Here is a 19273-nt window from a genome sequence, read left to right on the forward strand (position 1 = left end):
CAAATATTTGCAATGCCCCACACAAATGAGCTGAAAGAAGGGGGCAAACGCCACATATGTTAGTGCATTCAATTCCCCCGTGAGTTGCTGAGTTCTCTGTTTGCTACGGCACAATTTAGACGAACCGCTGACATCGGCAATACTCGATTTAATTCCCCCACTAAGAATGCACCGACTCGCCTCAGATAGAGGAGGATTGGGGCTGGGGTCTATTTCAGTCAGCGTTGGTTTGCAGTCATGGGGGATGGTAATCCGTCAGCCCAGTGAAAATCATGCTTTACGAAATATGAAACCTTCTTTGTACTACTTCAAGTGCAGCAACAAAAAAAAGTGGGCACGAGAAGGAGCAGTGTCCTTTTAGTGGCTAGGATCACCTTTTTTTTTTTCTTTTTTTTTTTACAGTTGTTGACAGTTTAGAGGTAGCCCTTTGCATTACATGGTGTCAGTCCCTGTGGTGCTGTGTGGTATATGACCATATTATTATGATCTACTCCATAAGGAAATATGCAGTCCCTGCATGAAATACAGTGGACGTGTAACAGCAGAAAAAATGTGTGTTCAGCTCGCTGGTTGGTGATGAATGAATTATCGTTGGAAGCATCAGCTGCAGAGCCATTGAGAAAAAAGGTAGAAATGCTGCTCCTGACAGTAGATTAGTGAGGTCAGTTTGATCATCTTCATGTAATGACAAGAGAAAGCACGTAAATCCATTTCTGGAACGCCACCAAAATCTAACCATTCCCTTCTTGGGCCATTCCCTACATCCTCAGAAAATTTCATCTTCGTACATTCTTTTCTTTTCGGAGTTACACTGCTTACAGCCAAACAGATGGACAAACGGACACACTTGGCCAAAACGTAACCTTCTTGGCCAAGGTAATTAGAGATGAGACGTCTACTGGACCCAATACAAGAAATAAGATTATGAATCTTAATTTAAATCAAGGAGTCGTGCTAAATGCACACAATAACCAGACAACTCTACAAAATGATTTATGTCCAATGTAAAGAGTTCTGCACGTGAAAACAGCCCAGGCTCCGTGGACAAAATAGACTGAGACCTCTTGCAGCTGTTAAAATGATCAGTGTGCAGCAGTGGCATCCAAATCGTCACGTGACGGAATGGAAGCTATAGGTAGATTTCACAACATCTCAGAGGTATCATGCACATACAGTACAGTCAAACAAAGATGGCTTCAAGATGTTTTTCCGTCTTTGTCTCTTCCCAAAAATGGCATTTCAACAAAGTAAACTTTAGACATTTGCTCAGTTTTGAGAGGATGTGTGCAGAGGTAATACATGTATGCTTAGGCTCCCAGTCCTCGTTGCTGTTAAGCTTACAGAAAGCTCTTTTGCAAGTGTACTTACTTACATGGTGCATGTTTTTGAGCTCGCAGGAAAACAGTTGTAAAATGAGAAAAGTTAGGAAGTAAGGATCGAATGATTGCTTTGTTCTGGCCTCACCTTTAGGTGTATTCCCAGAATATAACCAAACACATTACCCTGGTTTTATGTGATGCTGGTTGTGAACTCTTTCACGAGGGATGACATTCCTACACAGATTTCAGTTCTCATTTTTCCATGTGTTTTAGAAGCCCTCGCCGTGAAAGAAGAGCTTTGGCATGCCTCCTGTGGGGGCTTTTGGACCTCTCGTATTTGTTAACATTGCTCTGATCCTCTGCCAGTCCCTGGGTTTCTCATGCTCGCAAGAAGAATATCTCTCTTTCTTTAGCCTTCTCCACAGAGGTGGAACCGGGTGATAGCAACGAACACAGAATAACCGATCTCTCACGGATGAATGTGTCACAAGAGCATGGGTAAGAAAGATGAGCGTAACATCAGTGGTGACTCTCATCGTGAGGAGGAGGTGGCAAGAAGGTGGGTCAGGGATTCTGGTAAAAGCAGAGAGCGAAGATTTATGTGTGCGCAATGTGCAACACCCCTTAACATGCCATTTATTGGAACCACAGACAGACCTCCTATCTCCCAGCTGTTAGGACGCTCCAGAGACTGCAACACACAGAAGCTATTGTTCTTCCTTTTGGCCAGACCCAGTGCTCTATAATACTGCTTCTGTCCGTGATCTGAGCTGCCCTGACTCAGTTTGACTAGTGTTCCTTGTGTCTTACTGCCACTGCCTCCACCTCCCACTTCTCCCTCTTTGTCCGTGTAACTGTCCGTCCTTGTGTTGACATGTCGCTCTCTTTGACAGTGTTGACAGTGACTGTCTCTCCGTGATTCTTTCTGCTTATTAAAAACTCACTTGCCCAGGTTGAGGTACTGTCCTGGTTCACAGTGCTCTACTACTTCTCTACAACTTCGTGGATAGGAGTTGTTATAATGTGCTTTAACCTTGTTTTTTTTTTCTTGCTCTGCAATAAAGTAGAGCAAGCTTTGTGGAATCAAGATAAAAATATATATCAAGGAGAATGCCTTGTATACATGTGTAGCCATGTAAGTACCATTTTCAGAGATAAAAGCAAAGCAATTTAAGTGGAGTTTTTACTTGACAAATTCAAATCTGCCATCTCATATGTTCAACACCCGTGGCACAGTTATGTGTTGCTTTGTTGTTTTGTTTTTTCTCAGTCTTCTTGTAGTGCTTTGTCTCCTGTGCCATTCTGGGTCTTTCCTATCATCCTCTCACTTTCACTCAGGGGAGCAGAGGGTGTTGTCTGGGTCTCTCGATGAGTTCACAGGATATCTCTGAAATAGACTTGTCTGAGTGTGTCACTGCCAATGCAAACACAGCCAAAAAGCAAGTGTGCCTGAGCTCCGAGCTCCCTTTACTCTACTGTCGGAGCTGAGTTCTTTACTCAGTTTTGTCCGCGTTGTAAATTGAACATACCGCCCGCTGTGCTTCTCCGTCTTCTTATTAATGTGTTTTGTTTTTTTTTTCTTCTTGAGATGAAACCACTCTTGCAAACATTTCAGAGAACAGCTGCCATGTACGTTCTGTCACTTCAGGCTCTAATGAGCCGAGGAAGAGATTTGTCATCATAAACATTGGTATTTCATACGTGCCAGTTGCGGCTTTCCAAATGCACAGGGGTATGTTCACGCCTTCCCGGGTTTAAATGTATGTGGTGAGATTGTACGGAAATGTAGCGCTGCAGTAATCACACGATGTCAAACAAAATAAAAAAGACGGGATGTTGTATTGGTAAATTCACAGCATATTGACCTGAAAGTGATCTGGCTCATATTCTTAGCTGATAATGGACATCTGCAGACGCTTACATGTCGTCATGGGCACATTTAGTAAACTTTTTTTTAGCGTCTTCATAAACTTCAAAAACTTGGAGCCAAAGTACTGAAAGTGGATTTGTGTGTATTCATAAATAATGTTTATGCTTCAGGTATTTTTTGTGTTTGGGACATCTGTGCATAATTGCTCTAAATGCTGCGAGCAGACTTCCGTGTAGTCTCCGCAGCCGCATTCAGAGTGTTTTTTGCATTCTATTAGACTTGACTATGCAAAGTTAAGCAAAACTCCACCGCGATGGGTAACACAGCATGTTGTCTTTGCCCTCTTTTAGTTTTCCTCTCTCTTTTTGAACATCAGTGTGCTGTGATGGGTGATTATTGAGCTGGCCCTGGTCGTCATGGTGATTTGCGATGATTGATGGAAGCGGGAGAAATGGGAGGCGAGGCACGTTCATCCCGAACGCGGCTTGAATCCCGCTTGTCAGGACTCAGACGCTAGCATTCAATTACAGACACAGTGAATTTTCATCAGGGTTTTCATCAGCACCCATTTCTCTTCTCCAAAAAGCCGTACGAAGAATACCAAGGAAGAGGTAAAAGGGGGAAGTAAAAGATGCAATAGGCCTTTGTTTATGATTTAAATCTAGTCTTGTTGCGGTTAACGACCACATTCAATCTTCTTGTTTGTCTACCTTACAAAAATAACCTCTCAAATGACCATGAGCATGGCTTATGTTACCAAGGGGGCCGAGGGAAACAGTAGAAAGTGTTATGAAAACAGAGGGAGACCAACAGGGGAAGTACCCTCTCAGCTTCCTAGTGTGTTTGTCCACAGTTTCACAGCAGGGGTTCCTGTGCACACAGGACAACTGCTGATCTCTATTTGGAGCCAGTATTTGGCTGTTCATTTACAGCTCACAGCAAGGATCCAGCTCTGCTTTGGATTTCCATGAGGCCTGAACACAAGGCTTGTTTGATTTTGGGCTGGACTGAAGCCCAGCGGGGACTGCGAGTATACACGTTTCCTCTAGCTTAGATGGTGAGATCGGAAGTGGAGGCAAGGCCTCCTTCCTTTCGCCTTTGATGATGAGCGGGAACGGCCAGATTTACTTAGAGAGCCTGCAAAGTGATAAAATTCTCACTTCTGACTCAGGCACCCCGCAGACAAATGTGTTGCCAACCACGTTACCGAAATTTGAATGATTTAAAAAATGTGTTCAAAAAATTAGGTTTCATATCATGTACAATTCAGCAACATTTTCTGCACTAAGAGTGTGGAGGACCTGAACACACACACACACACACACACACATCTCTCTGTATTTGCTTTACAGGGACTTAAATTCCTTTCCCAAGAACACCTGCTCTAAATAGTCTTTCTATTTCATCTGTGTTTGCTGCAGTTTACTGCAGTGTTGTGAGTTCACTGGGGTTCAAAGACAAATAATTGCTGCCCAGATGAGGTCAGATGGAGGTCAGGAAAGTCTTATTGGTCAAAGACACATCTACATAGGACAGAGAGTCAACGCTACAATTTTCAGCGACATGATAATGTGTCTTCGTTCTCGCTCTGGAACAGTGGTCTACCAGTGTTTAGATCACGTGTGTGTGCCTCTGCCTTTTTTTTTTTGCCCTAGTACTGTTGGTTGGACCACAAGATGGCGGATGTGCTAATCAGATTCATTGCCTCGGAGGTCCAAGTGTAGCCTTTCAACCATCCAGCTGTAAATGTGAACCATCATCCACTTGACATGTCCACTGACCACTGCGCTGTGTTATTAACCCTGAAACTGCCGGTTGTGGAATGGCTGCTGTGCACTAAGTTAGCGTGGACTGGAGAAAGAAAAATACACATGATCAGGACTAAAGCATGGCCCAGCATGTGTTCACTGTGAATTGAGTGGGGACTTGTTAACCCTTAACCTAAATCTGTCCCACACTAGAGGATAATTGGCCAGATTTTGGTCCCGATCTGATAGTGGGTGCCCTTTTGACTTTAGGCTGATTTGAGCAGATTATTAGTCTTCCCGATTTCAAATCATAAGTATTACATACATGTTTGATACTGATGACTAAACAGCGATTGGGGTGTGAACAGAACCCTGCAATAACTAGTGAGTGTGAGTGGACCGGGCTGCCTACAGTGCGACGAGGATGAATGTGCAGACCGTCTCCCGGACTCAGACGACGGTAGAGAAAGAGGACAAACTTGTGGGTTTATGGCAACAGTATGATGGCTTTTTTTAATGTGTCCTGCAAGACGTATCGCAACGGAACGGACATGAAATCATGTGAGTGTAAGATCGCAAATCCCTGGAATCTCCACTGCTTGTTCTACCAATAATTATATTAATATTAATTTAGAGGAAAGAGGAAAACCGACAATAAAGCACAGCACATATGAGTGGACACCGTGTGATTGACAGCTAATACCATCTAATAGGCACTGGTGGAATTACAAATCTTGCAGCTTTTCCTTTTGCAACAGGAAGACTATGCCAATTTTTTACATGTACAGTCTATGGGTTTATGTGGTTACCATGTCAACAGTGCTCTTGCTGTCTAAATTGATCATTGCAAACATATTGTGCATCCACTCATCCATTTGCCTGCCAATTTGTTCAAACATAGTATCAAGGAGGAGATGATGCTGTACGTGTGTGTGTGGTACGAGACGACGCATGAATCTTAATATTTATGGCTTCACTATGAATCTAGGTGTTTTAAATGATGTGCTATTTTAAAACCTTGACAATGTACACTAGCCTCAGATGACAGTTGGCTGGTGAAAATGTTGGCTAAGTAACAGGCAATTTACAGAATCTGAGAAACCATCCATCCATCCCTTAATCCTTTGAAACCGTCGCTGGAGCCTTGACCCAGACTCGGTGGTGGTAAACGAAGACATTAGTCTGTGTTCTTTTTTTTTTTTGTTTTAGTTGCAACCAAAAGTCGGCCAACCCACTACCTGACCTATTAATATGACGGTTTTATATCTAAATTGAATTAAAACACTCATTTATCTGGATTTATTTGGAAGTGATCACAGACACGTCATATACACACCTACATGGAGAGCTGTGTGTGAATTGTAGGACACCACACAGAAAAGGACGGGTCAGGATGAGGGGGCAGGTTCGTCTTTGATCTTTTAATCAGGTGAATGTTTCTCAATTGATCCCCACACTGTTCATTTAACTTAGCGAAATGCCATTAGCGTGTGTGTGTGTTAGTTAATTAGCTGACTTAATATCAAGCTAGTGTTTGTAATTAAATGAGCTTGGCATGAGCTGCCTGGAGGAAAGTCTTCCTCCCCCAAGTTAAATATGGCATGGGTTCACATGGGCGATAAGGTCAGAGGTCATTTCACTATTATGTGTGGTTATATAAATGTTAGAGGCAACTCCAGGCGAGCGCCTGGTTCTTGTTGAAGCCTCAGGAGGACAGATAGGTGCTGACAGACTGGCCTCACTGATGGGACAACTGCAGAGATTCTCCGTTTTCCATCTGCCGTCTTTGTTATTCTTTACCAGCGTCCATGCGCGTTTGCTCTCTCTGTCTGTGCCTCCATCTGTTTCTATCAGGCTCATACTGTACAGCATGCCATCTTCTTCTCCTTTTTTTTTATTTTTATTCCTACCTTGCATAAGCGGCGGCCCCTGACACCTGCCAGTTATGTAGTCAAATCTTTGTTGCATTGCTGTATGGGTCTTGACCAGATTTTTATTTATTACTTTATTTGTAAAGCAGAGCTACGGCGAGTTCAAACAGCAATAACAGGGCTGTTGTTCACAAGGCCAGACGTTGAATACAATATGGATCAAGTATAAAAGTAGAGTTAAATGGAGAGTGTATTTATCAAGGAGAAAATCTTTGCAGGTTATTTTTTTAAGTTGGGTTTGGTGAGTGTGTGTGTGTGTTGCAATGGTTCAAAAACCCTACATACAAAAATGTTGTAGTGTGATAAGAAAAAATACTAAATTGGTGCAGTGATCCATCATCCGTATTGTCCTTAATCTCCCTCCCCAATTTACCAATTGATTTGAACTTTATCTTCAGTTCTTCCTTGTGTTAACTTTGATTTCTAGATTTTTTTTATTGCAGTCAACATGAATCCTTTGGGTAACTGTTGGGTAACTTTGTTTTATGCACACACGCACACACACGTGCACAACATACTTGGGAGCATGCTGGGGGCATGTGCCCACTGATAAGAGAAGAAGAAAAGGGAACCAAGTGAAGGGAATGGGGAAGCGAGATGCCATTGTACTGGCACGAAGATTTTGGATTTTATTTCCCCTTTCAAGCTGCGTCGACTGGAGATGAGCAGAGAGCCTCACAATGCCCGGGCTGCTCCAAAAGCAAACTGGAGAAAAGGGATTGAGAGGTGCTTTAGTACACACTCTGTGTCCCATTGTCACACATACAGCCTTCACCAGGGACAAGACACAACATCCGGCTTGATCCACTGATCAAATCTATATGGATGAGCAGAGTGTCTGCGTAGATATAAATATAGCAGACTGAATCATGCAGACACTTTAAGACTGCCTCAATTTAAAAATCTCAACAAAAAAAAAAAAATTGGCAGGTAGAATGAACCAGGGACTTTATCACTGTTCAGTATAAACGTCCTAATTGAGTCAGTCTCCTGTAACGCTGTTAATACGAGCCTGTTAGACCACATTTTGTCTTCTTTTGCTCTGGAGGTCTCAATCTCGACGTTGGCCTCGCTGTGGCATCTTGAAAGATGTCGGGGTGTGTGTGCGGGTGCATGGATGGGGCGGAGGGTGGTGCAGAGATGTCATGAGACACAGATCACATGAGGCCTGCAGCTGATTTCTTTGACTCCTAATTAGCACACTGTTTCTATAGATGGAAGAAGTCCCTGAGGTGACCAGCCCCCGCTTGCCTGTAGAGCCTGTACGTGAGCACATGTGTGACGTTAGAATATGATATTCTGTAGTTGGCCTTAATTTGTCTATGTGTTAAATCCTAATCCTTAAAGGTTTGATTGTTCAATCTTCTGTATGCAAATTAAGAAAGAGGCTCAAGGGCGAAATTCTCCCAAATTTGGCACGCTTTCATTACTCATTTTAATCTCCTGCAATGACTGCCTTCTGACTCACTGCATTATGTACCTGTCATTTGATTGTTTATTTTATTTGAATAATTTGGTCACATTCTACCATTTAGCAGATTTCTAGAGTCTGTGTTGGCTAGCTTTATACTACCTCTATGCAGTCATTTCCTATTACTTTATTGTTAATTGTACTTGCTGCGATACAGTGTATATGTAAACCTATTTGCAATAAACAGATTTATCAAAAACAAACACGTGCATATTGAAAACAATTCATTTCCTTAAATTCTCATCCTTACATCAGGATACAGGGTAGATGTCCTGTTGTAATGCTCCTTTTACACAAAGATTACACAGTGAATATTAAACTGCACTTTGTGAATTGTGTTAAATTACATCTCAAATCAGGTTGTAATTGGGAATATCTAGCAGAAAAATCACAATTATATTTTTTCCCCTAATCATTTGGACCTAGTAGATAATCTTTTTCTAATCTTGGTTCATCCAGGGCCTTTTTAGTGTGGAGTGTACAAGCAGACTGGGGATTCTAAAAATGCCTGTCGGTGTGAATGTGAGCATGAATGATTGTTTGTTACTGTATGCTGACCCTGCGATGGACAGCGGTGACCTGTCCAGGGTCCAATTGTCCAGTGGCAGCTGGGATTAGTTCCAGTTCCCTCTGCAATTCGCTATAGGCCGTTGATAATGGATGGATTTCTCTTTTCGTTTACACTCATTTCTTTTTTGGTTCTTATTTTTCCCTACATGGCCAAAGCCGTTTCTGAGGAAATGTAAAATGTTTGTCTGACACGTTCAAATAAGCAGTTTGTTTTTTTTTAAAAAAAGAAGCGTTCTAGCTCACTTCATTTAGTTGAATCAGAAAAGTCTTTGATCAAAGCAGACCTTTGTGTCACCACAGTGGTCAGCATCGCTCCTCTGTTTTCGTTGGCATCACCCCAGACCTCCTCAGCGCAAGGGCACCTTCACTAACCCTCACCGCCCATGCTCTGCCAGCACTTTGTCCCCTGTGCTCTGTCTCTCACGCACAGACACAAACTACATTTCACACACAGTCGAGAGACAGCCTGTAAAAGATTTGCACAGCTGCCCTGGCACCGTGTGATCGCTCCAATTTATCCCTCAAATCCTCCCCGCTTCCTCTCCTGTCTTTCCTCCCCGCATATCCACCCTTCAGCTGCTGCCCAGTTCCACTCAGTTGACTGAAGGGTTTTGAATGGATCATTGTTTCTGTTGTTGGGATGTAAATTGACCCATTCGCTTGTTTGCTTTTGGACATTACGTGATGATTTTTTCCATTTTTTAGGAAAAGTCCAGTAAGGCAAGTAAGTGACATGATAGCCAGCTGTATTTTGTGCATCATTGTTCACATGTAGTACTTGCATATGTTAATGGGGGATACATGTTGTTGCTGCTAACATTTTTTTTTTTGCATGTGGATATGGTTCAGATGAAGTCAGGGTACAGTGTGTAAGAGAAGAGTCAGTGTGCGCAGTAAAAACAACGTTATTTGTAGCCTCATTGTGTATATTTCCATGCAGTTAAGTCAAACTACGGTTGTGGTCCATCTACGCTGTGCAACTGGACTCCTGCCTCCGTTGTCCCTGATAGAAGTGTGTCCGCTTCTATTACACAGTATGTCCTTTTTCAGCTTGCTAGATGGTTGATCTCGGAGTTGTGGTTAATAATTAGCATGTCCAGCATCATTCTGAGCCCTGCTACCATCCATTAACTTTAAAATATGCAAGTCTTCAAGCTGACAGTGCATTAAATCGTTGTAGTCAGTAAAATGTCACCGTCTGAATTTCACCACTTTTTGTTGTTTTGTTGTTGTCTTATCTTCTATGTACCAGCTTTGTATATTATTTTGGGGCCCAGATCGAGTCTGGCTCTGGAGACATACTGTACATGCAATAGTAATGCGACTACCAGATCACATTTTCTGGGTGTGTTGCTCCAATTGAGTACAATTTCAGTTGAACTAACTTTTGATTAATTAATGTCATGCAAATGTACTGTCTGCTAAGAGTGGCCAGGCTGTGTCCAGAGCTCTCAGAAGTGGGAGAATTAACAGCTCTTTTTTCCTGCACATGTTTACACATTTCCATCTGCGCAAGACGCGGCGGTGTGTGAGAAATGGAAATCCATTTTGCCTCCAAGCTTTATCGTCTAAACTTGTCTTTTGATTTACTTATTAAGACAAACTCTGAGATGGAGATCAGAGGGAAATTGATAGGCAAACAGCAAAAAGGAGCGTGAGGCATGCTAAAGTGACGCAATTGCAAAGGTGAGTGCTTAAAGAGCACTTGTGATGTGAAGAGACAGGGTGCCACATCTCGTGATTCATGTCTCTTTATACTCTGTGAGTGTAATTCCTTTTTACATGTTCTCCTCTGGGACATTTACTGCATCAGATGAATGTGAATCAGTGCGTCACAATAAAGTATTGTGAGGAGAAGAAGAAGAAAAAAAGAAGCTGTATCAATGATGTATAAACTGTTTTTGCCCACCAGAAATACTCTCTCAGTCATTCATTGTCCCGACTGTCTGCCCAGACACAGAGCCCCTGGTGTGGACATTGATCTCACTGAGGAAAGATGATTGCGCTCTCTCTCTAGCTCTCTCTCTCTCTCCACTGATACCTCCTTCACTGCTTTTTCTTCTTTTTTAAACTATGCATGAATACCCATTCCCCCTCTCTTCTGTTCTTTTCCCCTTTAATGTCTTTTCATTAATGCTGAAGCTCTTCTGACTTCTAATTGTTGTCTCGAAGTGGGAGGAAAATGTGTTCAACACAGCACGTGGACGCACTGTATCTCCTACCTCCCGTCTATGTCTCTTCAATTAAACATTTTCAGTTCAAGTTGAAGATTTGTCACCAAAACTCATGGCTATAAAGGCTACACTGATGACAGGGAAAATGAATGTGTGATGTATCGTTGCGATGGAACTGACGCAGGAGTTTCCAAAAATAAAGCAGATGAAGAAAAACATTTGCATGTTCACCTGGATCTTCAGAGTTGGAGCGGATAAAAACCCACCTGTGTGGTCGCTGGTCAAAAACCCTGGTTTAAACATGTTCTTTGACCAGTGGGATCAGGCTTTTAGGATCACCCATGCTTGAGATAATGAGTCTATCTTCGATGACAAAGTATCGTGTGTTCATGGACACCCTTCAAATATCTATTGACTAACAAATGAGGGGACACGATGAATGAAACAGCTCACATTTCATTTGGCAGGCATGTCTACTTTATTTAGGTGCATGTCTTTTCTGTCTGGCTGTAGCTCTCCAGTGCTGAGTATTCACTGCTTTTAGTGATTTTCAGTTTGAGCTGACGGGGGTTTTGCTGCGGTGGTTAGTTTGTGTACATGTCCTTCAAGGGAGTTAGGCACAATGAAATTTCGCTCACAGGCCAAACAAGTGCAGCTGCACAGTGCGAGCATGCAGACATTTATTATTGAGCAGCAGGCTTTCATTATTCATACCAATGGGTTTTTGTGTGCTCAGCAGATAAACTTCTTTAAGTCTGTTTGTTCATGAGAGACTGGAGGCATTCACAGACCATGAATATTTACTCGCCTATAGTGGAATCAAACCTTTTCTGCTTAATTAAAGTCAAAAGAAATGTTGTCTCTTTGTAATAAATTAATTTGCATGCAGCTGCGTCCAAACCGCTCTTTCAGTGCAGTGCAAGGCTCCACATTGAACAGGGGTCTGAATGTTGACTGAGTGGCGGACAGAAATCCAATGATGAGTCACAGTTATTTCTGTTCACACACTGAAAATATCTGATGAATGGTTTGACGTCTTTGATGTCGTCTGCAGAGCAACGTAGGAAGGAACGGAGACAAAGCAGTGCGTCCCATGGCTGCAGGAAGATAAATGAGTTTTTAGCAGCTCGTTCCACAGAACGCTGTTTTTTCTAACTTGTCCAAAGCAACTCCTGAAACTTGCTTACACCTGCGAGGCATCATATTTACAGCCAGTCAGTGGATGAGTGCCACCCGAGTTACATCTCTGTGCCAGTGTGCCAGGATGCTAACTTTGCTGCTGGCTGCATCATGACAGACAGTGTGGCACAGTGCTAAATGACTGCCTCGCTTCACTGTTTGTGCTCAGGTGGGGGAACCAAAGCAAAAAGGCAAGTCTGCAGGCTGAAAAGAATGTGTCAAGAAGAATATCAGTGGGACATAAGTTATAGTCAAAATGCAGTTACTGAGTTGAGGAAATAATTTTGTTTTCTACTTGTTTCCTGCAGGTTCTCTCCCACTGGGAAACCTAGTTAGCATAGCTGTGTGGCCCAACCTGACAGCTGGCTGGAGCTGCAGGTGTATTTTTAGCACTCTCTCTCTATCTGTGTGTGTGTGAGTGTATGTTAAAGCATCTTACTGGTGAGGGCCTCCAATGTGTCATCTCACCACTAAAGGGGTATGTACAGAATCTTAATTGGTAGGAAAACACGCAGGCAGTGATGCAATATTGCAGTTATGGTTTGGGTAAATTCATAGACTTTCAATACATAGATTTTATGCACTTTGTTCTCTATGTTGTGAATAAAGAGAGAAATCCTGCACTTTTCACCTTTCACTGAAAGTTTCGTTTTCTTCAGTTAGACAGATATCGTGATGTATCAGTATATGATTGTCTTGCAATATAGTGATTATATTGACAGAGTCGTTGTGTATCGTGATATTATTGGTATCATGCATCGTATTGTGAGGTACACTGTGATTCCCACCCCAATGCCAATTAATTTAATTTTTAATTTAGGGTGTATAATATAATATAATATAATAATATATATACATTTGCCAGTACACGCTCTAAAAAGTCAGGGGATCAAAATCACTAAAACCTTCTGTCGCACTGTGCCAAAGGTATAAGCTGTATTTAATGACTCGTCAGGTTGTGTGTGTGTACACATGTGTAAAAGGCCAAAATAGGCGACATGATAGAGCTGTAATCTCTAAAATGTAATACCATGATATTCTTGCTTCAGGTTATAATACAATCAAATGCCTTGTCAGATTATTTATATATTGGCTTAAAATTTGCATATAGCTTTGATGGATGCAACATGGTCAGTGTATTCATGTATTTTATTTCATTCTGCACATATGCACCAGAGATTTCTTATTGTGCAGACATGTCGACTCCTCTTCTCTGTACCCACCTCCAGCAGGAGTGTTAGGGTGTGAACGGCAACATAAGATGGAGGGAAAACATCCATCTTATGGTGCTTTGCCACTATACAGTAGTAGCACGGCATGGCTTCTCCATTAGCGATAGTACCTGGTATCTGGTACTTTTTCAGTACGTGCTCTGGTGAGGCTCCAAGTGAGCTAAGCTGATACTAAATGTGACATCGTCAAGACTGCCGGCCACTGGAGGAGTCATGAGCACAATGTTTGACACAGGAATCAAACCAAACAATACCGAACTGTAGATCAGTTAAAAAAATCCCAGAAAATGTGTTAATCTACAACGTTTAGCAAGGAAAGTTGTAAAATCTCTATATTTGGTAATGGAAAAAAATGACCCACACTGTGTAGAGTCGGGCTGTGCCGTGCCAAGCCGTGCTACAGCTGTATCGTGAGACATCTGCCTGCAAATCAGTTCATGCCGTTGCATGTGAGGGAGGTCTGTGACGAATTAAAATACTACACTCGCATACATCTCATTCAGTCACAGCCGTAGTGAGACAGCAAATTACAGATGTTGTGACAAAAGCGTCTGAGTATTCAAGCAGTTTTAAACGCGGCGCAGACGTAATTCTAACCTTACGTGCCAAATGAGAGAGAAAATGAAAGAACAAATAGTCATTTAAAAAAAAATTATAGCAGCCTTAATTAAAATGAAGATGAGCTGGACATTCTATTTCTTTCTCTCGTATTCTACAAAGTCAAAGGCAACAGCACTCTGCTTGATCATGTCTGTGTCTGACAGTGTACATTTTTTTCCCCCCTCCTCTGTCTTTGGAAAATGAGCAGCGAGGGTTTTCCTTCTCTGCATATCTGCACAACTGATTTAAACCAGCTGCTGGTAGCTTTGCCAGTTTGATCTCTGCTCCCTCAGCCATTGGCTACTGTGGCTCTGCCAGGTTCCTAGATTAGGCGTGTGTGTTTCTGTGTTAACGGTATAGGACAAGTTCACTGATTGTAAGGCACATGTCCCCAGCAAAGGACACAAGATTTGAAAAGAGAATGCTACATTACAGCTGATAGTTGGCTCTTCAGACGTTTGTTAAAGAGTAGGTTACTGTAATGGTATTTACAAGAACTTGTACTGTTGACTCGCATGTTTTGCAGGATATCAATTAGTTAAGGTCAAACCTCCATCTCCTACAGTTGTTTGTGTTTTGTTTGTTTGCTTGATTTCATTGATTTCGATGTTTTTTAAAAGGTACTCAGAGGTACTAAAGAGTGTTTCTTAATTCCTGTTAAAAATGGCTGTTTTATATGATTTATAAGGGCTCTTTTGAGACATTATGCATCCATGAACTTTAGTTTTGGACTTTGGAGTCAGCACAATCAGTTTTTGAAGCACACGCTGACATTACATCACACTACAAAAGCCAGGAAGCAGTGATGATAAAAAAAAAAAGGAAAATCAATTCTCTGCTACTTATTCATTCTCACAGATCCTCCACCTCTAACAAGTAGGTTGGGTTTTTTATGTTGTATGTCTTTCTATTATTGGGATTTCACAAAAAATACCATTTAAACATGGTATGTGCGTTACAACTCAAGGAAGAGCTCATTAAGCTCAGTTTAAGGGGGTTGATAAAGGATTTGTTTCCCATTCTTTAATATCGTGGGATAGGGTGTTTTAATTGTTGGTATATGTGCTCCCAGATCAGGTTAGTTATTATTGTTTAATTATGTTGTTTATATTTTTAATATAAAGTGTATTTTTTTTTTTTGTATATTTTCCATCTGAAAAGCATTGGATTGTGTTTCATAATGCTTTGGTGAGAAAACCAGCTTGACTAAGCTTCAGGCCATGACTTTTACATCACTTAATATTTGAAAACAGAAGCCATTTCATTTTCCCTTCCAAACAGCTGCCTTGCTGCTGGATAATAGCTTTAGTTGTGTTTTCTATTGCCCCTTCTATTTTAATATATTTTTTTCCCAGTTTCACAGAATGTGCGAGTGTGATGGCAAACTGGGGCTAAAAGAATTGCATCACTGCAGGTCGTCTTTTGTGCTTTCTGAGCATCTATATTGCTTAATGGTGTTGTTCAGTTTGTTGTTTTTCCTGTTTTCCTAAATAACAACTATCATTCTTTAAAATGTGTGTGTGTGTGTGTATGAGTGCACGTGCATATCGTTCCCAGCTAATGCTGTGTCGAGGGTTGTGTGCCTCTTTTAAGCCCTCTAAATAAAAGGTGCTTGACCTCCTCCATATTGAGGGGTCAATTCATTAAAGCCTCCATATTGTCCCAAGTGCAATGAGCCACACCAGTGGGAGGCCCCGTGCTCTGCTCTGCACTGGCACGTGCCATCCCTTACTCTGCTTTGTGCTCGGTGGAGGAGGAGTCCACAGTCTCCCCCTCTCACTCCCTCGTATCGCAATTACTCATTACATGCCATCACTGTTTTAACACACTGCTGATGGTAGCCCATTCATTCATTCCTCCCTTCACTGGTTCATCTTTTTTTTTCCTCTCCACACTCTGTACCTCTGCCTCTCTTGGGATTTCATGAAGTGACCAATGAGACACCACTGCAGCTGCTGCCATGGTGACAGGTGACAGCGGGAAGCACCGCCTTAGATGAATGGATCGTAAAAGTAGAGGGATTGTTGTAAAGCGTGTGCAGAGAGGGAAGAGGCCAGCTAGTCTGGATGGAAAAATAAAAGAAGGAAAGGAAGGGAAATAGCAGGTACGTGACTTACTTCATTGGCCACGTCAGATAGTGTGATTCATGTACGGGCTGCTGTGATGTGGCAAGGCTCTGTCACAACCTTACAGTATTTCCTGAATGGGGTTAAAATGGGAAATAAAAAGGGTAAGTAAGGGTTTTACTGTTACTTGGAGCAGCTATTGTGCTGAGTGGTCAGAAATCAATTTGGGAGAAATCACTTGGCAGTCATAAATACCTTGTGCGCTTTTGGCCCAGTAAAGCACCGTGAATTATCAGCTGGAGACGACAGAGGTACGGGAACTCCTTCGGCCAAAAAGTGTAGAAGGAGTAAACGCCTGTATGTGTAACTGCACTACAGTTTTAACGTCTGTGATTATCTTGTCAGCATAAATTTTAAGTTTTGGTTCATTTGGTTTGAATCTTTATCTCCAAACGTTGCTTCTGATTCTTAATTGTGTTCTAAGAGTCTCAGGAGTGATCACTTTAAAGCTCTTCCTCAGAGATGATGGGAAATGCCCTCTGGTCACATTAAAGATAATACACACGGCTTGAGTCAAAGGGTATCATCTTGCCAGATGACTTCTTTTATTAATCTTGCGTAAGTAGGCCACTAATTTACCCCTATCATCATAGTCATAGGTGTAATGGATTTCTTTTATATGTAATTGGCTGTCACTTTGAAGCTTTAGCTATCAGTAAATAGGTTCCCTAGCAACACTTAGATTAGTCCCAGCACATCATCGAGAATATTTATTTATCATTTACTGCCATGTCACACTACACCTGTCCATTAACAATCATCTATTCCGCACGAGTGGCTTTCTAAATGTGTTTGTCATGTAAGATTGTTTTTCAGATCACTGTTGAATGTGTGTGTGTGTGTGAATGTCTGAGCTTCGAAGTCATTGACAGCCTCCTTATCTTCAGTTAGCACAAAAGGCTCTATTATGTAGTCATTTGTCATTAAGTGGTTTGTGCCGCTGGTAGAAAGTTGCAAGAGCTTCCTGTTTGTTCATGCAATAAGGTGCCGGTTCAGATTTATTCCTCCTTGTCAGTCTCACACATCCATACTCAGGATTTTGGTTTTTACTTTCTCTCCCTCTTTCAGAACTAACATGATGCATGAGCTTTTGCACGCACAAACAGATGAGAACATATGTCATCATGTCATAATATGGTGTGGAAACCTCAGTGGTGTGTGTGTGTGTGTGTGTGCATTATGTGATTGCCTGTGTGTGCAGCTAGGAAATCTTCACTACTGCTGATAGCAGTCTTGAGTCAACTTGCATCTAATCAGCAAAGCTGTGAATGTACTGCAGACATTAATCACAGTGAGACAGTCGAAGGATTTGAAATAAAAAAAAAGCATGTGTTGGCTAACTAATGACGTGCCAGCAACTGCCAAGGAAATGTAATTGAGCCTATGGTAATGTAAAGGAAAGAGATGTCATCCAAGTTAATGTTTATTATGCAGTAATTATGTATCTAACCTTGCTTTAATGAGTTACAATCACTACTCAGCTGAGAAATAAATAGCAACATATCGCCTTGCTTATAGTATCCTAACAGCGTCGATTGCCCTCAGACAACTGCTGTGTTGTGTTTACATTTCAATACTAAACGTGCGCTACAATTCGCTTCGAACAAGTTCATTCAAAATCAGCTGTTTATCACGGATGATGGATTGTCTTACGTGATTTTCGTATTCCCATAGCATTTGCTGATTAAAACGTTCTCTATGGGATGGCACAGAATAGGTTAGTCTCACTGCGATGAGCACAACGGTGATTTGACAAATGTGGCAAAAAGAAGAATTCCACAGAAGCTCGGCTTCTCTGGGAGTCAGTGGAGCAGTGGGCGGGCCACAGACACTGGGTTTTTGCAAGATGATTGGAGGAACTGTCTGAAAGGCAGAACCAGTTTTTGATTTACAGAAACATACAGGACAGCAGAGCCTTTTCTGCCTCAGTCCTGGGTGGATTTTGCGTGTCAAGTCTGTAGACAAATAGCTGGTCGTTTCCTTGCTCTAGTTGTTTGCAGAATTGATGTATAAATAACTGAGACTGAAATGAGCTTCCCCTGTTTCAAAGACCAGCAACCACTACTGTATCCTAATCACAACATATTGTATTGTCACCTCCGTATCTGGATTTGTGTCGTTACCTGATTTTTGCCAATACACATTCATACTGAGCATGCCCTTTTTTTTAAACCATTTGTTAATCTATCTATATTTGAGACCAATAAAGGAAACTGTCAGCGATATTTACAGTTGAAAGACCAACTTGAGGAACCCAGTTTGGCAGAATCAATATCATCACTTTGCACCTTTTTCTATGCGCTTTTATTGGATGGGGCTTTGAGGGTTGGAGAGTATGATCATTTTCTTTCATCTCCTGCTGGGTTTTTTATGAAGACTTCATTCCCCCCCTTTTATGGCCATGTTTCTCCGTCGTCCACGAATCATTTGTTTTTCACAAAAAGTCAAATAAAAGTAAAGGTGTTGTTTTTCTCTTAAATAGGTGACATTTTTTGTCTCTCAACACTTGCTTAAGTGGTTATTTCTCTCCCTGAGTCATCATTCTTCCTCTGCCCCCTGAAAGCTTAGTTTCCCATTGTTTTTTTTTCCCCAGTCTGAACAAATCTATTCTCCTTCATCCTCAGAAATAACTCACACGAGCCATGAGTTGCATGTCTTTATGAGGAGATTAGGGAGGAGAGAGGCCTTGCAAGAGAGGTAGATGAGCACAGGAGGGGGAGGGATGCAAAAACAATGTGAGCCCGTCAGGCAGATGCATTTGTCATCATCGTGTGTGTGTGTGTGTGTGTGTGTTTGAGTATCTGTGCTTTGTGTTAAATAAGCTATTGTATAACCATAGCAGAGACGTATACAGCTATCATGGACTGATTAGATTGTTTTCCAATGAATGTCTCTTATTTCTTTGGACCCAAGAGATATGCTGCAGAATGTACAACATAAGAACACTAACTGTTGACATGAAGTAAACTGAGGACATAAACTATGATATACAAATTGATTAGAGAGAAAGTTTGAAAGTTCATGCAGTGGTTTAATTTCCTACCTGAGATTTA

The 19273-nt window shown here is 41.7% G+C and overlaps 1 protein-coding gene across 4 annotated transcripts in view; it reads left to right on the forward strand.

Moving 5' to 3' along the window:
• The window catches only part of wasf1 (WASP family member 1), a 50041-nt gene that overhangs the window by 867 nt on the left and 29901 nt on the right, over positions 1-19273 (forward strand). The window lies entirely within an intron of this gene.

Source organism: Solea senegalensis, linkage group LG17 (genome assembly GCF_019176455.1).
Source record: "Solea senegalensis isolate Sse05_10M linkage group LG17, IFAPA_SoseM_1, whole genome shotgun sequence".
In the NCBI taxonomy this organism is placed as follows: domain Eukaryota; kingdom Metazoa; phylum Chordata; class Actinopteri; order Pleuronectiformes; family Soleidae; genus Solea; species Solea senegalensis.